This window comes from Peromyscus maniculatus, chromosome X (genome assembly GCF_049852395.1).
Source record: "Peromyscus maniculatus bairdii isolate BWxNUB_F1_BW_parent chromosome X, HU_Pman_BW_mat_3.1, whole genome shotgun sequence".
In the NCBI taxonomy this organism is placed as follows: Eukaryota; Metazoa; Chordata; class Mammalia; order Rodentia; family Cricetidae; genus Peromyscus; species Peromyscus maniculatus.
Genome location: NC_134875.1, coordinates 80,250,133 through 80,265,597, shown reverse-complemented (window position 1 = coordinate 80,265,597; position 15,465 = coordinate 80,250,133). Strand labels below are relative to the sequence as shown.

Genomic DNA, 15,465 nt, shown 5'->3' with positions numbered 1-15,465 from the left:
TCCAAACTAACCAAAAGACAGAGAGAGAGCATCCAAATTAACAAAATCAGAAATGAAAGGGGGGACATAACAACAGACATTGAGGAAATCCAGAGAATCATCAGGTCATACTTCAAAAACCTCTACTCCACAAAACTGGAAAATCTAAAAGAAATGGATAATTTTCTGGATAGGTACCACATACCTAAGTTAAATCAAGACCAGATAAACTATTTAAATAGTCCAATAACCCCTAGGGAAATAGAAACAGTAATTAAAAGTCTCCTATGCAAAAAAAGCCCAGGACCAGATGGTTTCAGCGCAGAATTCTACCAGATCTTCAAAGAAGAGTTAATACCAATACTCTCTAAATTGTTCCACACAATAGAAACAGAAGGAACATTACCAAACTCCTTCTATGAGGCTACAATTTCCCTGATTCCTAAACCAAACAAGGATACAACAAAGAAAGAGAACTACAAACTGATCTCCCCCATGAACATTGATGCAAAAATACTGAATAAAATACTGGCAAACAGACTCCAAGAACACATCAAAACAATTGTCCACCATGATCAAGTAGGCTTCATCCCAGGGATGCAAGGGTGGTTCAACATATGAAAGTCCATCAATGTAATACACCATATAAACAAACTCAAAGAAAAAAAACCACATGATCATCTCATGAGATGCTGAAAATGCCTTTGACAAAATCCAACACCCCTTCATGATAAAGGTCTTGGAGCGATCAGGAATACAGAGAACATGCCTAAACATAATAAAGGCAATTTACAGCAAGCCAACAGCCAACATCAAATTAAATGGAGAGAGACTCAAAGCAATTCCACTAAAATCAGGAACAAGGCAAGGCTGTCCGCTCTCCCCATACTTATTCAATATAGTACTTGAAGTTCTAGCCAGAGCAATAAGACAACATAAGGAGATTAAGTGGATACAAATTGGAAAGGAAGAAGTCAAGCTTTCCCTATTTGCAGATGACAAGATAGTATGCTTGAGTGACCCCAAAGATTCAACCAAGGAACTGATAAAGCTTATAAACACCTTCAGCAACATAGCAGGATACAAGATCAACTCAAAAAAATCAGTAGCCCTCCTATATACAATTGACAAACAGGCTGAGAAGGAAATCAGAGATACATCACCCTTTACCATAGCCACAAATGATATAAAATACCTTGGGGTAACACTAACCAAGCAAGTGAAGGACCTATATGACAAGAACTTTAAGTCCCTGAAAAAAGAAATTGAAAAAGATGTCAGAAAATGGAAAGATCTCCCATGCTCATGGATAGGCAGGATTAAATTAGTAAAAATGGCAATCTTACCAAAAGCAATCTACAGATTCAATGCAATCCCCATCAAAATACCAACACAATTCTTCACAGAACTGGAAAAAATAATACTCAATTTCATATGGAAAAACAAAAAACTCAGTATAGCCAAAAGAATCTTGTATAATAAAACAGCCTCTGCAGGCATCACGATCCCTGAATTCAAGCTCTACTATAGAGCTACAGTAATAAAAACAGCTTGGTACTGGCATAAAAACTGACATGTGGACCAATGGAATAGAATTGAAGACCCTGACATTAATCCGCACACCTATGAGCATATAATTTTTGACAAAGAAGCCAAAAGTGTACAATGGAAAAAAGAAAGCATCTTCAACAAATGGTGCTGGCATAACTGGATATCAATGTGTAGAAGGCTGCAAATAGATCCATATCTGTCACCGTGCACAAAACTTAGGTTCAAGTGGATCAAAGACCTCAATATAAACCCAGCTACTCTAAACCTGCTAGAAGAAAAAGTAGGAAGTAGTGTTGAATGCATTGGCGTAGGAGATCACTTCCTAAATATAGCACCAGTAGCACAGACACTGAGAGAAACAATCAATCAATGGGACCTCTTGAAACTGAGAAACTTTTGTAGAACAAAGGATATGGTCAACAAGGCAAAACGACAGCCTACAGAATGGGAAAAGTTCTTCACCAACCCCACATCTGACAGAGGACTGATATCCAGAATATATAAAGAACTCAAGAAATTAGACATCAAACTCCCCAACAGTCCAATTAAGAAATGGGCTATAGAACTAAACAGAGAATTCTCAACAGAGGAAACTCAAATGGCTTAAAGACATTTAAGGAATTGCTCAACATCCCTAATTATCAGGGAAATGCAAATCAAAACAACTCTGAAATACCACCTTATGCCTGTCAGAATGGCTAAGATCAAAAACACTGAAGACACCTTATGTTGGAGAGGATGTGAAGCTAGGGGAACTCTCCTCCACTGCTGGTGGGAATGCAAGCTTGTACAACCACTTTGGAAATCAATATGGTGCTTTCTTAGAAAATTGGGAATGAATCTCCCCCAAAATCCAGCTATACCACTCTTGGGCATATACCCAAGGAATGTTCAATCATACCACAAGGGTATTTGCTCAGCTATGTTCATATCAGCATTGTTTATAATAGCCAGAACCTGGAAACAACCTAGATGCCCTTCAACTGAAGAATGGATAAATAAAATGTGGTACATATATACAATGGAATACTACTCAGCAGAGAAAAACAATGACATCATGATGTTTGCAGGCAAATGGATGGATCTAGAAAAAAATCATCCTGAGTGAGGTAACCCAGACTCAGAAAGACAAATATTGTATGTACTCACTCATAGGAGGATACTAGATGTAAAACAAAGATGACTAGACTGCTACTCACAACTCCAAGGAGGCTACCTAGAAAACAGGACACCAAGAAAGACACAGGGATCGCCCAATGACAGAGAAATGGATGAGATCTACATGAACAACATGGACATGAGTGGGGGTAATGAAGGGCAAGGGTCGAGAGAAAGAGAACTTAGGCGAGCGGGAGATCCCAGCTGAATCAAGAACAGAGAGGGAGAACAAGGAATAAAAGACCATGATAAATGAAGACCACATGAGAACAGGAAGAAGCAAAGTGCTAGAGAGGCCCACAGAAATCCACAAAGATACCCACACAATAGACTACTGGCAATGGTCGAGAGAAAACCTGAACTGACCTACTTTGGTGATAGGATGGCCAAACACCCTAATTGTTGTGCTAGAAACTGCATCTAATGACTGAGGGAACTGGATGCAGAGATCCATGGCCAGGCCCCAGGTGGAGCTCCAGGAGTCCAATTGGCAAGAAAGAGGAGGGTTTGTATGAGCGAGAATTGTTGAGACCAAGGTTGGATAAAGCACAGGGACAAATAGCCAAACGAATGGAAACACATGAACTATAAACCAATAGCTGAGGAGCCCCCAACTGCATCAGGCCCTCTGGATAAGTGAGACAGTTGTTTAGCGTGATCTGTTTGGGAGGCATGCAGGCAGTGGGACCGGGTCCTGTACTCAGTGCATGAGTTGGCTATTTGAAACCTGGGGCTTATACAGGGACACTTGGCTCAGCTTGGGAGGAGGGGACTGGACCTGCCTGGACTGAATCTACCAGGTTGAACTCAATCCTCAGGAGAGTCTTTGCCCTGGAGGAGATGAGAATGAGGGATGGGCTGGGGGAAAGGGGGCGGGAGGGGGGAGAACAAGGGAATCCATGGCTAGTATGCAAAATTAAATTAAATTATAAAATAAAAAATTTTAAAAAGATAAAAAAAAATCATGAGCCATAAAATTGTTGCTAAACACCAATTCATCAAAAATCTAAAATTTTTCACCCTTCAAAGATCCCATTAAGAAGAAACGGTGAGCCAGCGACTGAAGACAGAATTTGTAAACCACATTTCTGTCAAGGGTCTTACAGTCAGAATATGTCAAGAATTTTCAAAAGACAATAGTAAAGTCACAACTAATTTGATTAGAACTCAGGTAAAGAACATGAAGAGACACCTAATAAATGTTACTAGCCATTAGAAAAACACAAATTGAGTCACAGTACAATATCATGTCACACCTCTCCAAGTAGCTAAAATGAAATTAGGGCATCACCAAATATTGGGAAAGATGTGGAGAACCATGATTCTTCACGCATCATTTGGAACATGTAAAATATTGCAACCTTTCTAGAAAAGTTTGGCTGTTTTTTAAACTAAACATGTGACTACCATTTGACCTAACAATCACACTTCTGGGTATTTATTTAACAAATATGGAAACATATTTTTCACAAAAGACTGTATACAGATGTGTACAACAGCTTTGTTTGTTAATAGTAAAACATTGGAAACAACCCAATAGTGAATGCATAAATGAAAAGTATAAACTATGGTCTGTCCATGCCTTGTAAGAGTACTTAGCAGTAAAAGGAATGAACTATAAATATGAAAATCTTCCCAGAGATTCATGTGTTTAAGCCTAGGAACCTAACTAGTGGCCCTATTTTGGGTGTCTTGTTCCTGGCCCCATCCTGTCTCACTTCATCTACTTCCTGCCAGCCATGAGATGAACATGCTCCTCTGCCACATGCTCTGACAAAATGTCCTGACCAAACGAATGGGGCCAAAACAATTAAGATTGAATATTCTGAAGTCATGAGTCAAAATATATCTTTCCTCTCTAATTTCATTTTTTGTTGTTGTTGGTCTTTTTCTGACTTGATTAATTTTATTTATTTATTTATTTACTATTTATTCTTCTTGAATACATTACACCCCGACCATGGTTTCCTCTCACCTCATCTCCTTCCAGTCCCTCCTCAATCTCTGCTTTTCCCCAGATCCACTTCTCCTCTGTTTCCCTTCAGAAAAGAGCAGGCCTCCCAGGGATGTCAAACATAGTATATTGTGTTGCAATAAGACTAGGCACATTAAGGCTGAGAAAAAGGTAGGAAAAGGGTCTCAAAAGCAGGCAAAAGAGACAGAGACACCCCCTGATCCTACCGTTAAGTGTTCCACAAGAACATCAAGCTACACAATCATAACTTATATACAGAGAACCTACGTCGGATCCATACAGGCTCAATGGTTTTGGTTCAGTCTCTGAGCCCCTTTGAGCCCTGGTTAGTTGATTGTGTGGGTTTTCTTGTGGTGCCCTTGACTCCTCTTGCTCCTACAATTCTTCCTCCCCCTCTTCCACAGAATTCCCTGAGCTCCACCTAATGTTTGGCTGTGGATCTCCCATCATTTGCTGGATAAAGCCTCTCTGATGATGATCATGCTGTGCTCCAGTCTTCTTGTGGCATGGATCTCAAGCTGGACGAATCATTAGTTGGCTACTCCCATAAGTTCTGTGACACCAAGCCAGAAATAAACAATGGAAAAAAGAAAGTCTTCAACAAATGGTGCTGGTCTAACTGGATATCGGCATGTAGAAGAAAGCAAATAGATCCATATCTATCACCCTATACAAAACTCAAGTCCAAGTGAGTTAATCAAAGACCTCAACATAAATCCAGATACATTGAATCTGATAGAAGAAAAAGTGGGAAATATCTTTGAATGAATTGGCATAGAAGACAACTTCCTGAATAGAACACCAATAGCACAGACACTAAGATCAACAATAAATGGGACCTCCTGAAACTGAAAATCTTATATAAGGCAAAGGACACTGTCAAGAGGACAAAACAGTAGCCCATGGAATGGGAAAAGATCTTCACCAACCCCTCATCTAACAGAAACTAGACATCAAAAACCCAAATACTCCAATTAAAAAATGGGGTGCAAATCTTAACAGAGAATTTTCAACAAAAGAATTTCAAATAGCTGAGAAATATTTAAAAAAATATTCAACATCCTTAGCCATTAGGAAAATGCAAATCAAAACAACTCAGATTCCATCTTACACCTGTCAAAATAGCCAAGATCAATAACACAAGTGACAGCTCATGCTGGCGAGGATGTGGAGCAAGGGGAACATTCTTCCATTGCTGGTGGGATGCAAATTTGTACAGCCACATTGGAAATAAGTATGGAGGTTTCTCAGAAAATTGGAAATTGATTTATCTTAAGACCCAACTATACCAATCCTAGGCATATATCCAAGGGATGCTCAATCATACCACAAGGACACTCACTCAACTATGTTCATAGCAGCTTTATTCGTAATAACCAGAACCTGGAAACAACCTAGAATTCTCCCCATCTGCTTACCCCGCCTATACTTCCTGCCTGGCTACTGGCCAGTCAGCATTTTATTTATCAACCAATCCGAGCAACACATATTCACAGCATACAGAATGATATCCCACAGCAGCCAATAGTGAATGAGGGTTCCGCATTTGTTGTCAATTGCTTTCTTGATCTTAACCTTTCTGAGTGGAGTAAGATGGAACCTCAAAGTAGTTTTGATTTATATTTCCATTATTGCTAAGGATATTGAACACTTTAAAAAGTATTTCTTAGCAATTTTTATTTCTTGCTTGAAAACTTTGTTCAGATACATAGCTCATCTTTATTGGGTCATTTATTTTTTAGGTCTTTCTGTATTCTGGATATTAAGCCTTTATCAAATTATAACTGACAAATACTCTCTCCCACTCTGTGAGCTTTCTCTTTACTAGCATGATTATTTATTTCTTTTGCTGTTCAGAAGCTTTTTAGTTTTATGAGATCCCATTTTCAAACTGTTGCTGCAATTCCAGAGCAAATAGAGTCCTATTCAGAAAGTCCTTTCCTGCACCTGTATCTTGTAGGCTACCCTCTATGTTTTATAGAAGTTTCAGAGTTTCTGGTTTCACATTGAGGTCTTTGAATCATTTTGAGTTGATTTTTGTGCAGTGTGATAGACATGGCTCTAAATTCATTCTTCCACATGTGGACATCCAAATTTCCCAGCACCTTTGTTGAAGAGGGTATCTTTCCTCCAGTGTGTATCTTTGGCATCATTGTTGAATATCAGGTGCCTACAATTATGTATGCTTAAGTCTTAAGACTGGGTCTTCTTAGCTGGGTGGTGGTGGCACACACCTTTAATCCCAGCACTCAGGAGGCAGAGCCAGGCAGATCTCTGTGAGTTTGAGGCCAGCCTGGTCTACAGAGCAAGATCCAAGACAGGCACCAAAACTACACAGAGAAACCCTGCCTCAGAAAAAAAAAAGAGGTGGAGGGGGACTGGGTCTTCTGTTCTGGTACATTGGTCTATTCTTCAATTTTTGTTCCAGTACCACTTTTTTTTTTTAAACTATGGCTCTGTAATAAATAGAACTTGAAATCTGGTATGGTAATCCATCCAGCATTATTTTTTTCACTCGGAATTTGCTGTGACTATCCAGGGTCTTGGGATTTCCATATGAATTTTATAGTCTTTTCCATTTCTATTAAGAATGTCATGGGGATTTTGGTTGGGATTGTATTAAATCTATCCATTGATTTGGTAGGATGGTCATTTGCACAGTATTAATTCTACCAGTTTTTGAGCATGGGAAGTCTTGCCATCTCCTAATATCTTTCTCAATCTCTTCTCTCAGAAATTTAAGGTTTTTATTGCAGAGGTCTTTCACCTCCTTGCTTAGATTTATGTATTTTTGAGACTATTGTGAGTACAAGTATTTCTATGATCTCTTTTTAATGTGTTTGTTATTGGCATGTAGAATGGCTACTGATTTTTCTAGGTTCAATCCGTATTGTCACTTTGCTGAAATTGACCATTTCTAGAATTTTTCTGATGGAATCTTTTGTATTTCATATATAATATGTCATCTGCAAATAGAGATCATTTGACTTCTTATTTATATTCTTTTAATTTCCTCCTCTTATTACTCTATCTAATCCTTGAAGAACTGCATTGAAAAGGAGTGGAGATTGTGGACAGCCCTGGCTAATTCCTGGATTTTATGGAATTGCTTTGAGGTTTTCTCTATTCAAGATGATGTTGGCTATGGTTTTGTCATACAGTCTTTATACTGAGACACATTCCTTCCAGGCCTATTCTTTCTAGGACTTTTATCATGAAGCCATGCTGAATTTTGTCTAAGGTTTTTTTGCATATATTAAAATAATCATGTGATTTTTATCTTAAGTCCATTTATGTGATTTATTACATTTATTGATTTGTATATGTTGAACCATACCTGCATCTCTCTAAAGGCAACTTGGTCACAGTGGATAATCTTTTTGATGTATACCTGTATTTGGTTTTCAATTTTTTGAGGGTCTTAAAGGTTCTTTTATGTACAAAAGATCATGATCTTTTTCACTTGGTAGATGGTCTTGAATAAGCCATTCAAGGAAGACATACCACTGAGTCCAGTTTCATGAAGCCTGTGTCCTCAGCTGCTGGCAACCCATCTTTCCTTCAGATTGCCAAGGAGTAAAAAGGAATACATTATCAGTTTGCAATTATTTTTTAGAATGTTTGCACCTATGTTCGTCGAGGATTGGTTCTCTTTATTTGTTGTTGTCTTCTTCTAGATTTAGTTATTTTTATTTTGTGTGCATGGGTGTTCTGCCTACAGGTATGTATGTGTTCCACACACATGCCTGGTGCATACAGAAGCCAGAAGAGGGTGCTGGATCTCCTGGAGCTGGAGTTACAGATGATTATCAACCATCATCTGGGTGCTAGAAATTAAACCCAGGTCCCCTACAAGAGCAGTAAGTACTCTTAACTGCTGAGCCACCTCTCCAGCCCTTTTGCTGTGTCCTTACCTGGCTTTGGTACTAGAGGAATTTGGAAGTGCTCCTACTGTTTCTGGTTTTTTGTTTGTTTTTGATTTTTGTTTTTAATAATTTAAGAAGTACTGGTTGTAGTTCTTCTTTGAAAGTCTGGTAGAATTCAACTGTGCCTCCATCTGGGCCTGGATTTTTTTTTAAGCTGGAAGGCTTTCTACTAGTTTCAATCTCCCTATTTGGGTCGTTCAAGTTGTTGATCTCTTCTTGGCTTAACTTTGTTGGTTCAGATTTTTTTCAACTTAATGGAGTACAGGTTTTTAAACTACTCCCTTATGCTGTTCTTAATTTCTTGCTGTGTATTATAATGTTTACCTGTTCGTTTCTTATTAATTTATGTCTCAGCCAAGGGTCTGTAAATCCTGTTTATTTTTCTTTCAATGAGCTAGCTCTTAGTTTCATTAACTATGTTTTTGTTTGTTTGTTTGTATTTCATTCATTTCTGTCCTTTTTTTATTATTTCTTCCCATCTACTGAATTTGGAGTTTGGGTTGTTCTTGTTTTTCCAAACTCTTTAGAAATGAATTTTTCCAAACTCATTAGGCTATCTTTTTGTGTTCTTTTTTTATTTTTCTTAATGTGGGCACTTAGAACTACAAATTTCCATTTTATAACTGTTTTTAGTGTATCCCAGTTTTAATATATTGTATTTTCATTTTATTTTATTTATAGGAATTTTTATATTTTCTTCCTGATTTCTTGTTAACTCATTTATTATTTGGTACTGTATTGCTTAATCTCCATAAGTTTATGGAATTTCTAGAGATTCTTTTGCTCCCAATAGTGAGATTTATTGCTTTGTGGTTAGATAGAATGCATGGAGTTATCCCAATTTTTCTAATAGTTTGTTTCGTTGGTTGGTTTTAGAACTGTTTTGTGTTCTAGTATGTCATTTATTTTAAACAAACTTCCATTGACTGCTGAGTAAAACATATATTCTTTGGCATTTGGATGGAATATTATATAGTTGTCTGTTAAGTCCATTTGATATATGACTCATTTAATTCCAGTGCTTCTCTGTTTTTGTGCAGATAATCTGTCCATTGGAGAAAGTGGGGTATTGAAATCACCTGCTATTATTGGATTATTGTTAATATTTGTCTTTAATTCCAGTGGTTTGCTTTTTATGAAATTGGGTGCATAAGATTGCAATGTCTTCTTGGCTAATTGTTCTCTTGATCAAAATGGTGTCCTTCTTCACCTCTTCTGATTAATTTTGGTTTGAAGTCTTTTTTGTCAAATAGTAGGACAACAGCACCTACTTGCTTCATGGTCTCATTTGATTGGAGTACTTTTTTCCATCCTTTCATTCTAAAGTGGTACCTTATCTTTGAAGGGCAGATGAGTCTCTTGTAGATAGCAAAAGATAGATCTTGTTTCTTAATCCATTCAACTAGCCTGTATCTTGTGACTGAGGAGTTGAGGCCATTAATATTCAAAGTTATTATTGAGAGGTATGTGTTGATTGCTGTCATTTGGGGGTTTTGTTTATTTTGTTTGTATTCTTAGTCCTAATTTGTGTTTCATTAATTATATCTTAATTTGTTTTCTTTCTGTGGTCTCTTGGCTATGATAATTCCTCTCCTCAGTCCAAATTATTGCTTTCACTATTCTGTTTGGCTGGTTTGGTGAACATGAATTCCTTTATCTTATTCATATCATGGAAAGTCTTTCTCCTTTAACTATGGCATAGTTTGGGTGGGTAAAGTAGTCTGGGTTGGCATCTGTGGTGTTTTAGGTGTTGTTCAGATGGGTTTCCTTGTATGTGCAAGCTGTGGCTTCTCTCTTGCAGCTTCCCTTTCCTGTATATCTTGAGTTTTGACTATAATATGAAGTGTGGCATGTCTTTTCTAGTCCTGTCTATATGGTGTTCTGTGTGCCTCTCGTATATCTTACAAGTGTGTCTTTTCTTAGTTTGGAGAAGTTTCCTTCCATGAGCATGTTGAAGATCTTGTCTATGCCATTGATTCTTCTTCTATGCCTATGATCCAAAGATTTGGTTTTCTTGTGCTGAATCAAAGCTCATGTATATTCCTTCGATGTGTTTTTTTAATTCATCATTTTCTTTCACTGAGCAGTATAATTTCTATTTTATTTTCAAGTCTGGATATTCTGTCTTCTGTTTGATTCATTTTACTGGTAAGGCTTTCTCCTGAGTTTTCTTATTGAGTTATTGAATTTCTCAATTCTATCTTCATTTCAGCTTGAGTTACCTTTGGTATTTCTATCTCTTTATTAAATTCAGTTTGCAAATCCTATATTGTCTTCATAATTTCATTCAGCTGCATATTTTGTTTTCTCCAACTTCCATCAGGAGTTTATTCCTGTCCTTTTAAAGTGCATTCAGGCATTTGTTCATGTCCTCTTTAAATTCCTCAGAATGTTTTTATCATTATCCTAATTTTATTACTGTTGCGGTGATAAACACCATGACCAAAAGCAACTTGGGGCAGAAAGGGTTTATTTCATCTCCCAAATTATAGTCCATCACTGAAAGAAATCAGGAAATGAACTCAAATCAGGAACCTGGAGGCAGGAACTGAAGCAGAGACCATGGAGGAATGCTGCTTACTGACTTGTTCTCTGTGGCTTGTTTAGAGGATGGATCCTCCCACATTAACCATTAATTAAGAAAATGCCCCCATAGACTTGTCTATAGGCCAGTTGGATTGATGCAATTCCTGAGTTAAGTTCCCTCCTTCTAGATGACTGTAATTTTTGTTAAATTGACTAAAAACAGTAGCCAAGATAATGGATCCTTTGTCAACTTTACACACAAATACACAGCTTTCTTGTTTGTCCCCCAAATATCATATTAATACTTAATATCACAATATTAAACAAAGTCCAACTTCTTAAAAGCCTCCCAGTTTTTTAAATTTTTAACACTTTAAAAGTTCAAAGTCTCTTTAAAATATCCAAAGTCTTGATGCAGCAAGCACAGGGCCTATACAGATCTGCACCAGGATGGTGTTAAGAACCCCAAGCTCCTGTGTGGTGGTTCCAGGATTACAACACTAGCAGTGTGCTTCCAACAGCTGGTTTTCCTTTCTCGTGGATGAGGTCACCAACTACCCTAATGACTGGTGCCTCAAACTTCATGTGTCATGGAGATGCCCTTAGGATCTTCTACAAAAGAGTCAATATTGACTGAAGGCATGCCCAGCTTATGAGCTCCTCATACTGTGTGGAATTCTACTATGCAAAAGGAGGATACTTTGACTCCTCCTGTATGGGAGCACTGGGGCAGACAAAGAGGAAATATGCAAGTTCTTGATCTGCATGGTAATAATACCCTTGAATTCATTAAACTACACAATTAAAAACTATAGCCTATGTCTCATATCTGTGGATGACTGTGAAGTCAAGAGACAAGTTAAATACTTCTTTACTTCAAGAGTGAAGAACCAGGGCACAGGCACAATAAAATCTAAGCAAAACCAAAGTCTAACCATGCGAATAACTCAGTTTCCAATGTCTGGACTCACAATCTTCTAGGCTCCAAAGGACTTGGGTAGACTTCTCTTGCTCTGTCATCTGAAGCATATGCAGCTTGTCTCGTAGGCTCAGGCGGGTTCTGCTTCACACCTCCCACTCTCTTCAGTGGCCATCCCACCATCCTGGGATCTACAGTCTGCTGGGATCTCCACAACTGAGGCTGTACCTTTATCAATGGCATTCCCCAGCTTCTCTTCAGGGACTCCAATTCTGGCACATGGTGCCAAGCCTCAGCCTCTGTCTGAGACCCTTTCATTCCTGGGGCTTCTATTGCAACTGAGGCTGCACCTTCACCAATGGCCTCTCTTGACCTCTCACAGTGCCAAGCCTCGGTTTCTTTCCATGACTGCTTCAATCCTGCAGCTTTCATGCTACCAAAACTAGTAACCCTGGGAGACTCTTACACATTACCAAAGTTGGGCTTCCAGCATGAGATGAAGAAGCCTTGGTACCTTCTGGACCACAGCTTCTGTGTGCTGACCCTGAGGAAATACTTCACAGAAAATGTTTGTCTCAATCATGTTCATCTCTTCTTTTTTTTTCAAACTGGATGTGAGATTTATTACTGAGCATGATTTGGTAGGGTATAGGAGAGCTCTGTGGAAGCCCTCAGGTCTTGCCACTTGTCCAAAGTACCGCGATTAGGGAAATATTTGACCCCACAGCCATGATGAAAGAGCTGCTTCTCAGTAACCATGTCTTCAAATCCATCTGCACTAGCTTGGTAAAGCCCCACTTCTTTAAGATGTGGCTCCTCAGGAGGACAGGGAACTTGAGCTTGGCTCTACACAGAGCTTCAATCACATGCTTCTTATTCTGCAGCATGATGTGAATGGACATTATTGAATAAGAAAAAGAAAGAAAAAGGGCCAAGTGGTGGTGGCACATGCCTTTAATCCCAGCATTCTGGAGGCCGAGGGAAGAGGATCTCAGTGAGTTCTAAGCCAACCCATTCTACAAAGTGAGTTCCAGGACAGCCATAGCTGTTACACAAAGAAACCCTGTCTTGAAAAGAAAAAAATAAAAAGGAAGGACACGACTGCTCCTAGGTATGGTGGAGTAGAAAGAGACTTTGGGATCATTTGCTTGTGCAGTGGCAGAAGTTGTTACAATCTGTGAGAATTTGGAACTCAAGCAGGCCGTCTTTGGCCATGGACCTATACTGAAGCCAAGCCATTTTCAGTTGACAGTGAAGCTTTAGGAAAATCTCTGAGTCTGAGAAAGGAATTTAGTCCAAGGAGAAAAGAAGGAAGGGTCAAGAAACTAACTCTGTCATAGAGATGTTCCACTAAGTTCCAAGAGGTAGCTAAGAGACAGAGAACCTGAGGGAGAGTTCCAATACCAGAGAAGCCACAAGAACATAGAGATGGTGCAGGACTTCCAGGAGGGAGCTGAGAGACAGGAAGGACAAGGTCACAGAGGCCCAGAAGGACTTAAGGAAGCTGCAGGACTTAGCAGGCAGTTCCTAGGGAGAGGCAAGGAAACTAGCAATTTACAGGCCCAAAGGAGAGAGAGGGCAGGTAGCTCCAAGGGTAAGGGGACAAGAAAAGGGTCACAGACCCGGAAATGTGTAGAGAAGCTGTGTAGCTTAGTAGGCAGCTCCTAGGGAGAGGTGAGGAAGATGGAGGAAGGAGCTGAGGAGCCATGAGGGAGCAGAGGGGATAAAGTATTGTGGTGACAAGAATTTCAATCCAGGGTGTTCCCAAGTGGACTGAGAGACTTGTCAGAGGGAAACGTCCAAATCACATGTGATAGGGGCCCAGAGGTGTGGCTTTTGTAGTAAAAGTAGACAAAACAAGGAGCCCTGTAGTGGCACTTACCCAGCAGAGGGGAAGAGAAAAGTGGTTAGAGCAGGTAGAGGAGACAACAGCTGGAGAGGTGCACTGGGAGAGGCTTTTAGATAAAGGAGGGTTCCAAGAGAGGGAGAGGAGCAAGTGTCTTAGTAAGTAGAATTGCCCACATGGTGTGGCCCCAAAAGGCATAACACAGAGATGCCCATGTGGTAGGTGCCCCAAAGTGGGTAGCAGGCTCCAGGATCCAGAGAGAGGACACCTACTGGGTAGGTGGGGAGAGATGGATGGTTAGATAAAGTGGAGGGAAGAAATGGCTACAGAGGTGGACTCTGGAATCCAATTTGGTGTGTGGCAAAAGCCAGCAGAAACAAATGATCGGTACATACCTTGGGAGAATCAGGTCAGCAGCTTGGCTCAGAGAGGCTGAGTTCCCCCAGGGAATGCATTTAGTCCACTCCTGTGTTTCAGCACCAAATGAATGAAAAAAAAACGACTAAATAAAAAGAAAGGACATGACTAGTCCTAGGTATGGTGCAGGAGAAAGTCTATTGTAGAATAAAAGGGAGAGACATAGTCAGAGGCAAAGACATCTGGGAGTGCTCAGAGTGAACATGGACAGACTGAGCTGGCCACGTGAGGGGAGAGGGCGAGGGAGAGCAAGAGAGGAGCTTCCACCCAAGAGCAGTGGCCTGGGCCAAGAGACTGGCAGAGGATTTCAAAAAGGCAGGTAGCCAAAATGGATATATTATATAGGGAAGAGCCTCTGGTGGAAGGGCAGTCCCTGGGCTAGAGAGTTCAGGGGTAGAAGGTGGGGTATGCCAGCCATACCCTGTAACAAGTAGGGACTGAAGGATGCTGAGAGAACCTTGTGGCCAGGTCCACTTTGATACATTAAATGGGCACTTCAGTCATTTGTCCCATGCACAGGACATCTTGTTGATGCAGATGACATGAAAAGGGTGAAGCCTTACTTGGATATGAAAGCCATCCTTGCCACAACTCTTTACCATGTATTTGTTGGCACAAGTACAAGTGGCCATCCAGGGCTTTGGAGGAGAGTTGCTCATAATTATTTGACACCATGTGGACACAAAGTGGGAATTCATCAATGTTTGCCTTCTTCTGCCCCAAGTCAAAAATTTGGATCAGCATCAGGGACACCTCAGAAAAAGCAAGACTTTGGTTATGGCTTGTTCTTACAATACCCATATCTCCAGGCAGGGTGATGGCCCATGATGACAATGAGATTTTTGGTGGCATACCCAAGGGAAAGACACACTCATCTCTTCTTAATCAAAGCCAATTCTCACCTCCAGATGACTAGAAAGCACATATTCTTAACTCAAAATACCACACAAATGGCCCTGATAGAGTCTTTGCTTCCCTCTGAAACTTCTCAAGTGAGGCCTCCATCATCTGCACCTTTCTCAACATTTCTATCTTCCGATCTTTCAGGAAATAGCCTACTGAGCTCCAAATACTCAGTGGCTTTTCTAGCCCAAGTTGTAAAACCCTTCCACAATCCTCCCAAAGACAATGTGGTCAGGTCTGTCACAGCAATAGTATATTCTCTAGT

General features: G+C 39.8%; 1 pseudogene; it reads right to left on the bottom strand.

Annotated features, from left to right (window-relative positions):
• Positions 1–12,658: 12,658 nt before the first annotated feature.
• Positions 12,659–15,123, bottom strand: LOC102909028 (large ribosomal subunit protein uL16-like; annotated as a pseudogene).
• Positions 15,124–15,465: the final 342 nt, after the last annotated feature.